The sequence below is a fragment of the Sturnira hondurensis genome, unplaced genomic scaffold (assembly GCF_014824575.4).
Source record: "Sturnira hondurensis isolate 20B ecotype Veracruz unplaced genomic scaffold, ASM1482457v3 Scaffold0013537, whole genome shotgun sequence".
Lineage (NCBI taxonomy): Eukaryota > Metazoa > Chordata > Mammalia > Chiroptera > Phyllostomidae > Sturnira > Sturnira hondurensis.
Genome location: NW_028086168.1, coordinates 110,028 through 119,763, shown reverse-complemented (window position 1 = coordinate 119,763; position 9,736 = coordinate 110,028).

Sequence of the window (9,736 nt, the reverse complement as noted above, 5' to 3'; positions counted from 1 at the left end):
ATTTATGAAAGAAATGAGAATATATGTCTACATGAAGACTTGTGATGAATGTTCATAACAATTATATTTACCATTGTAAGGAAATAAAAACCAAAAGTCTATCCAGAGGAGAATAAATAAACACATGGTTCCATACAATGGAACACTTCTCAGAAACAAAATGGAACAAATCTCTGATACATACCACAACCTAAGTAGATATCAAAAATATGCTGAATAAGAGAAGCATACATAAAGGAAAATACAGTTTATGATTATGTCTATATGGAATAGTATAAAAGAGAAACCAATTTATAATGACAGAAGGCAAAATGCTGATGGCCTAAGGCCAACAATGGGGTATAGAACTGATTTCCAAAAAGGAGGGAACTTTTTTGCTTTGGTCATGGTTGCTTTGATGTATATATTTATTAAAACCCATTAAATTGTATACTTGGAAGTGTGCATTTTGTTATATACAAACTATGTCTCAAAAGTGTTGATTGTTTTCAAGAAAGATGACCGAAAACCTACCATGACCAGTTTTGTGTCAATAAACTAGAGTATGGGATTTTTCTCCTTTACTTATATTTGTTCTGACATTCCTATTTTTTTAAGTGTGCAACTATTTCTTCTGTATTGGAAAAAACCCAATATTTTTAAAATGTTCTATACAAATTCCATATGGATTTGCTCTATTGCATTTCATCTTGCCTATAATTTCTTTGCTTTTTTTCCAAAGGAAAAAATAGAGAACTAAAGGAGTTTTAGAGAGAATAATATATTTCCTATGTTCAGACCAAACTGTTTTAAAGTAAAAAACAAAACAGAAAAAAACAAAAACTTTCACAGAGGATCTTCTACATGCTTTATTTGTTAGAGAATTACATGGGCTGAAGATCTCAGCAGAATGATTGTTTATGATCACTCAGCTGCCTCATCCTGACCTCCCTGTAGTAAAAGTTCAGCTTCTTTGGAACAGAAGGGATAGTGTTTCTTTTAGCATTTCCCCAGGGGACAACCAATCTCCCCTTGTTTTTTTTTTGTTCTCTGGTCTTAAGATACTTTAGAAAACTTAATATTGAAGACATTTTTTACGGGCAGGCTGATGAAGCAGGTTGCTGAAATGGTATGAGAGTAATCTTGGGTACATTATTTAAAAAATAAAAAGGAATACCCTGGCACAAGTCCATGCTGCCCCCCACTACTTAGTAAATTTAATTAAACTGGCCTGTTTCTAGGAGAGGTTTTGGCTTAAGTTTGGAAGGTTAGTGCAAGTAAGGTTTACAGAAGTTCTTTGGATAGGTGTTCAATTAGATTTTTCAATTTGGGCTGCACTGAGATGATATACATTTTTGAGTCATTCAGTGAATTTTTATTTTCAGTTTTCTGGGTCATTTTTCAATTACTGTGGAAGCCAAAAAAAAAAACCAAACTTGATAAATGAGTAGAATCAAAGAGGAAACAAAGCATTTCTAATAGATTGATAGAATCCAAAATAATATTTACAGTTTCCTTCTTTCATTTATTTTAGTAGCAATTCTGTTATCATTTATTCACTTCTTCATTCTTACATTATCTATCATTTATTCCTTCATTTGTTCATTTATTAACAAATGTATATTGAGTACATAGTACATGCCCCAGGTCTCAAAGATTCAAAGCAACTTAATTACCATTTTCTGAACCCCTTAAGTTTGTGGCACTGTACACATTGTATTGGTAATCCTTACATTTCTGAAAATTATACTTATTTTCTAGATGTAGAAAATGAGACTGAACCAGAATCTGAACTTAAATATCACCGACTCAAAAGCCCAGTTTCATTCCATTAAACCACGCTGTCTCCCAAATCATATTTTAGAAACAAACTAAAAAGGTGTATGAATGATCAGGACGGCAAGCGCATCTGGAAAGACCAGAGGACTAGGAAGTAAGAATTCTAGTCTTGGCCCTGACAAATGATTCACGATCTTGTAGGAGATTTATGTATAAGTCCCCTATAAAAAAGGAAAGAAATGTGTTAAATTATTTTTATGGTCTCTCCCTTCCAGTTCTAAGTATTTCTAATGAAAGCATTTTTGCTTTGAAAGTTAGAAACAGTTGACTTGGTAGTTTGATTTTCAGAGATTTTATAATTTTTAAATTATTATTTTGCTTTTTGTTTTCTGTCTGTTCTAACTAGCTTGTCAATTAGGCTCCGAAATGAAAACAAGAAATACTGGGTACCTAAGTTGGGGGAAAGTCAGACGTAGAACTGTCCACGGATTCCAAATAACATCGAACAACTTGTGAAACTGACAGCTTTGCCGCTCTAGTTTCGAATTTCCCATTTGGCATCAGTCCTCAAAAATGACAATATAATGATATTCTCAATTTGATTTTAAAATACTTTAATCTTAATTAAAGAATAAAGAAAAAGTTGCATTTGCTGCACTCGAATGCTCACCAAGGATGAGAAAACTATATCTCAGCTGTATGTCCTGTTACACAGTGTTCTTGGAACTTCTCATATGTCATTCTGTCTGTTTGTGTGCAATCTGATAACTAACGACAATTAGCAAATGAAATATTTATATATGCTGCCACAAAGTCAGTCCATATATGCAAAATAATGCAAGTTCCTCAGTAGCATTTAGCATCACTCACTGTTACGTTTCTTGAAATAGATCTTATGATGCTTTAGGAAATAGGCCCCAAAGCAAGCAATTTTCCTGTTTTGCATGTTTGTAGTACAGCTCAAGTCAGTCTTCAGGAGGTGACCTGTTGTCCTGTAACAAGACTGAGCACCGTCAACACAGAGGTCTCTTTCTTCCTTCTGTGCCACTCACGTGTTGGTTTACAAGCTGTGCTGTGTCCCAAAGAGCAGTACTCATTCATGTGGGCTAGCCAGTTACCAGTTTATTTATAAAAATTTCAGTCATTTTGAGCACAACTGATTGAGGCCACAAATTGAGAGCTTAGTAAAGGAAATCTAAATCTCCGGCAGATACACAATCTATAATCAGCACACGAACAATAATTTAAAAAAGCTTGTTGATATCTTAAAAAATTTTAAGAGAAAGAGAGAGAGAGTGGAGAGAGGGAAGAGAGCAGAGAAGTGGAAGAGATGAGAAGAAGAGCATGAGTTAACTGATATGCCCCTGGAACTGAGTTCTGGTACTTGTGCTGCTGGACTATTGTTTGTGCAATGATACGGCCAATACAAATAGCTGCAGTGTAATGGGCCAGAGAGAGGTCCTGGTTATCAGACAGATAGAAATAAGAATGTCTCTAACCAAACATGACTAAATGTCTAGTTCCAGGGGATATCGATGCCATTAACTTATGACCTCTATGTTTTTCTATAATACAGACCTCGTTAATAATGCAAACTTGCTTAAAATGTACAAGTCCCCAGCTCTCAAGCACAGCCATGAAGGTACGTTACACTATAATAATCATGTTGTGTCACTTGAGTTTGAAGTAGCAAGGGATGCATTATTTTCTGTTTTTTTATATCATAATGCATGTATGGTGGGGTGGTTTAAGAGACCCCTTGCTGTCACAACCAGTTCCCTTTAAGGGCTGACCATGAACTGTGCTCAAAGATAATTTGGACACTTAATACTCTCCAGGACGAAAGTTTCTCCTAACATGGTAGAGAGAGCAGAAAGGAAGAAATTATTCTATCATTCACCTTTATTGTCATTAAGGCAGACTGAAAGACAGGAAAAGGACTGAAAAAGGGAAATTCCATACTGAGCTTGCAGTGCCTAATTGTGAATTGTACAAATTAATGCCATAAATGCCTACAAAGGAATAAAAATATGCAGTGCTATCTAAGCAATGGTTTAAACAAATACAGTTGATCTTGAGTTAAAAGTGCTAACTTGGATACTTTCACAGCCAAGTCTCTTTGCAGGGCCTGCTGGATTTAGTTGAAAAATTGTTAATTTAGAGCTATCACTGGAAACTTACTTAGTGAATAAAGTCATCCTGGTGATTGATTGTCCTTGAGTCTACTATCACATAACCTCTTTATTGTGGTCCTCATTTTTTTAGGAAATGATATGAATAGTTCTTATACATATCAAAAATATTTAACAAGGGGCATTGCTTTCTTTTACTTAAAACAGTTCAAAGTCTTGAAGATTGTTACTGTTCCTGATTCTTGCTTTTACCATCAATAAACTTTGTATATCCTATTTCCTTATTTGTGACATAGGATCGTTTTTTAAAAGATTTTATTTATTTATTTTAGAGAAAGGGAAAGGAAGGAGAAAGAGAGGGAGAGAAACAAAAATGTGTGGTTGCCTCTTGCACACCCCCTACTGGGGACCTGGCCCACAACCCAGGCATGTGCTCTGACTGGGAATTGAACAACCAACCCTTTGGTTCACAGGCCTGCACTCAATCCACTGAGCTTACACCAGCCAGGGGACATAGAATAGCTTTTGAAGAGCTAAATGAAATCTAGTTAGCATGCCCTCAGGATGCAGTGAGCTGAGAAGACTGGAATAAATATTCTATGGGTGAGAGAATTAAAGGTGAGGTGAAAGGTTGGAAATGAAGGGGTTAATAAATCTAATTGTCCCAGTTAGAATTTCCATTGCTATATTTATTTAAGCTTGACCTACATTTCTATTTCAATACATACTACTGTTAAAAGATAAACTAGGCTTATTAAAAGTTTTAAGAGTTTATTTGAGCCCAAATCAATTTGAATCAGGCAGTATCAAATCTAGCTCCTAGAAAGGAGCTCTGAGGAGCTGTACAAAATAAAAGGCTTTTATAGTCATAAGGAAGTTACACTAGGTGAAAAAATGGGTTGGTTATTGCAAGGTTACTTTCCTTTAGGGGATTGAAGGGATCTATCGGGCGAACTACCTAACTAGTTCTGATCAGGCAATTCCTGTTTGACTAGTTTAAAGTTTCATTTCTGCAGAGTTGAAATTGTTAAGTCTCCGTTTGCTCAAGTGTGGCTTAGCATAAGTGACTCCATTTGAGTTCTCTTATCATTTTAATGCTATTATATGTGATTTTGAGTATCTTAATAGAAAGAACAGATTTCAATAAATTATAATCTAATGGTCAAAATTTCTTCAGTAAATTTATTAGGTGATTTCTATGTTCAGAGTCACCCTGTACCTAAGCTTTATGAGACTTTCCAAGAGAAATAGAAAGGACATACAGAAAGTAATAACTTGTCTGGATTTCAGTAAATATTAGCAATTATCATAATAACTGAAGTCCGAGGGAGCCAAATGACTTGCTACTCAAACTTTGCTCCAAACCAACATTATTAATACTACCTGGGGGCTTGTTGGAAACGAAAATTATTGTACTCCTTTTCAGACTTACCACATCTGGTAAGACCCCTTATCAAATTAACATGGCCCCTCCCCTCAGTGATTTGTGACTTGTGTGCTATTCAATCTCCAGAAGCACCTCCCCAGTGGATATGTGTGGGACGACTGGTTTATTTCCTTGGAAAATTCTTTGGGCCTAGAAAATATTTTCTACTTTTGTTATTTTAACATTTAAAAACATTTTAAAATTTATTTTTATTGTATTTTTCCTATTGCTATTGTCTGCCTTATACCCTCTTCCACCCCTACCCACCTCTCTCCTCCCCATAATTACCACACTGTTGTTCATGTCTATGAGTCCTTTCTTTTTCTGCTTGATCCCACCAGCCTCAGACAACCTCCCAGAGCTCTCAGCCTGCTCTCTATCTATGAGTCTGTCTCTATCTTGCTTGTTCAGTTTGTTCGTTAGATTCCACATCCGAGTGAAATCATATTGTACTTGTCTTTTCTCTGACTGGCTTATTTAACTTAGAATAATATTCTTCAGGACCATCCATGCTGTGGCAAAGGGTAAAATTTTCTTCTTTCTATGGCTGAGTAGTATTCTATTGTATAAATGCCTCACAGTTGCTTTATCCACTCATCTACTGATGGACTCTTGGACTGCTTCCAAATCTTGGCAATTGTAAATAACGCTGCAATGAGCACAAGGGTGCTTACATTCTTTTGAATTAGTCTTTTGGGTTCCTTTGGATAAATTCCCAGAAGTGGAATTGCTTGCTGGGTCATAAGGCAGTTCCATTTTTAATTTTTTTGAGGTAACTCCGTATACTTTCCACAGTGGCTGAACCAGTCTGCATTACCACCAACAGTGCGTAAGGGTTCCCCTTTGTACACATCTTTGCCAGCACTTGGTGTTTGTTGATTTATCTATTTATATAAGCCATTCTGACACATGTGAGATAATATCTCATTATGGTATTAACTTGCGTTGCTCTGATGATTAGTGACATTGAGTATCTTTTCATGTGATCAATGTGTATAGTGGCCATCTGTATGTCCTCTTTGGAGAAGTGTCTATTCAGGTCCTTTGCCCGTTTTTAAATCTAATTGTTTGGGGGTTTCTGGTGTTGAGTTTTATAAGTTCTTTATAAATTTTGGGTATTAACCCCTTATCAGATGCATCAGTGAATATGTTCTCCCATTCAGTGGGTTTTCTTTATTTTGTTGATAGGTTCCTTTGCTGTGTAAAATCTTTTTAATTTGATGTGGTTTCATTTCTTTATTTTTCTTTTGTTTCCTTTGCCTGAGGAGATATATCAGAAAAAATATTGCTACAAGCAATGTCCAAGATTTTGGATATTTACTACCTGCATTTTCTTCTAAGATTTTTATGGTTTGGGGTCTTACATTTAAGTCTTTAATCCATTTTGAATTTACTCTTGCACGTGGTCTACTTTTATTTTTCTGCACATCTCTGTCCAATTTTCCCAACACCGTTATTGAATGAACTATCTTTAGTCCATTATATATACTTGCTTGCTCTGTCAAATGTTAATTGACTATAAAGCTGTGGGTTTATTTCTGGGCTCTTTATTCTCTTCCATTGATCTGTGTGTCTGTTTTTATGCCAGTACCGTGCCATTTTGGTTACTGTTCCAAAACCAGATAAAGACACTACAAAAAAGAAAACCATAGGCCAATATCTCCAATGAACAGAGATGCTAAAATCTTCAACAAAATATTAGCAAACTGAATATAGGAATACATTAAAAAGATTATACACCATGATCAACTTCAATTTATTCCAGGGATGCAAGGTTGGTACATTTGCAAATCAATAAATATGATATACCACATAAACAAAATAAAAGGTAAAAACTACATGATCATATCAATAGATGCAGAAAAGGCATTTGATAAAATCTAGCACCCATTCATGATAAAAACTCTCAATAAAGTGGGAATCGAGGGAACATTCCTAAACATAATACAGGCCACATATGACAAACCTACTGCTATCATCATACTCAACCGATGAAACCTATGAGTGTTCTCCTTAAGATAGGGTACAAGACATGATGTTCCCTTTTAACTCCCTTATTCAATGTAGTGTTGGAAGTCCTAGTCATAGCAATCCGACAAGAAGAAGAAATAAAAGGCATCCAAATTGGAAAGGAAGAAGAAAAACTGTTACTGTTTGCAGCTGACATGAAACTATACATAGAGAACCCCTCAGGATTCCAACAAGAAACTACTAGAACTGGTAAATGAATTCAGTATTGCAGGATACAAAATTCTAGAAATCAATTGTACTTTTATATGCCAATAATGAACTATCAGAAAGGGAAATTAAGAAAACAATTCACAATTCCTTCAAAAAGAATAAAATGCCTAGGAATAAATTTAAGAATGTAAAAAAACCTGTACTTGGAAAATTATAAGACACTGAAGAAAATAATTGAAGGAGATAAAAGTGGAAGCATATACCATGTTCATGAATAGGAAGAAATTAACATAATTAAAATGTCCATACTACCCAAGTCAATCTACAGAGTCAGTGCAATTCATATGAAGATACCAATGCAAAAGTTTATATGGAACCACAAGAGGCCCAAAATAGCAACAGCAATCTTGAGAAAGAACAAACTCGGAGGAATCATGCTGCCTAATATCAAACTATATTATAAGGCTATTGTTGTTCTAATTTTTAACAACATAGTTAAACCTACAGAACAGATAGTTACACTTAAAATTTTTTTAAAAGGTCAGGGAAATGCTACCCATTTTTGAAGTTGGCATTCCCACCCTATAGGCACTTTGGTCCATTTGAAGACAGGAAATAACTCCCAAAGAGCAGTGAGGACCGTGTGGAATGATGACAAACTCAACTGCACACAGGTGTCGGAGGGTATGTTAAGTAGCTATTGTGCTGACACCTATTAGCATCAGCTACACAAGCATAATTATTGGTCAAAGGCAGATTGTTGTAAAACAGCTAATAAATAGGAAACATTAACTTTCCTCATACAGGGGCTTTGCAAAACCAATATTAGGCTTGTGTGCTCGGTACATGTATTTTCTTTGAAGCCAATTAACCTCTTTATTGGAAAACAAGAGCTTTGTTACTGTTGATGTGGCAGCTAATCCTTCACAGGAGATCATTTCATTGAGCATGACAGGAAGGAGCTGTATTTACTCACTGCCTGACATTTCTGTACAATTAAAAGAAAGATTAATTGTTTAATTTCCTCAACGTTGGTGCTAGTGAAGGCCAGGAGATCCATAAAACTAAAAACTATACTTTTTCATTCATCCAAGGACAGGAGAACAGTGGAAATTTATTTTGGGGTGGTGTATATATCTTTTTACTATCTTGAGCTTGTAAGAAAGGGTGAAGGTTTAGGTATCTTTGCAGAATCAATTTTTGTTATATTTATTCCATAGAACTTTGGAGGTTCAGACTAGGATATGAGTCTGTAGATTTATCAAATTGTTTTGATGTTTAATACTTATATATTTTTGGCTGATACACAGCACATAGGCGAAGCCAACAAAAAAGAATAATGAAAATATAGGCAATGACCACTTTGGTAGATATAAAAAGCTGGAAATATATTTAATAACAACAACTTGTTCCATTAAATTGAGTCTACCTGCAGTTTCACGAGCGAAGGTGCAGTCACTGGCCTTGCTGAATGTGCTTGAAAATGAAGCAAAAGCAAATTTCAGTCCAAGGTGACAAAGCAGGAGGATGGCAGCTCTGTGCATGTTTGTGCTGTGCTGTTCTTGTCATTTTACATCTATGTCTTATCATGTGGCCATGTCCCCTGATTTCTCTAATTTTTTGGATTCTCTTTCATCCCACTTTTTCTGTCTTGACATTTCTCCCCATATAATTAAGTGAAAGTCTATTCCTCTCTTTCATCCTTAGGTTCTAAATCTCTCCTGTTTCCTTTATTTTTTAAAGTTACTCCACTGCCTGGTGTTGTAGAAATACAAATATCCAAGGCTTCCCTCTAGGTTACTGTTGTCCAATAGAAAGATAATGTGAGCTCCCCATGTAATTTTAAATTAAATTATAATTTGAAATTTTCTAATAGCTATATTAAAAAGTGAAATAAGTTAGTTTTAACAATATTTTGATTAAGTCAAATATATCCAAATCATTATCATGTTAACATGTAATCAGTAGAACAATATTATTGAGATATTTTCCATTTTTAAAAAATTAAAATACTGTATATATTTCACACATACAGCATAATTCAATTCATACTAGCCATTCTTCACATATTCAATAGCCATATGTGACTAGGGGCTATCATATCATATGATAAACTTTGTATCTACATAAGGAACTTAATGCTTTTCCATGAATGCAAAATGTTATTTACAAACCAGAAAAGTTTACATTTAGACCCAAGGTAGATCCTTATTCATTAATTCTCATCAACGACTATAAC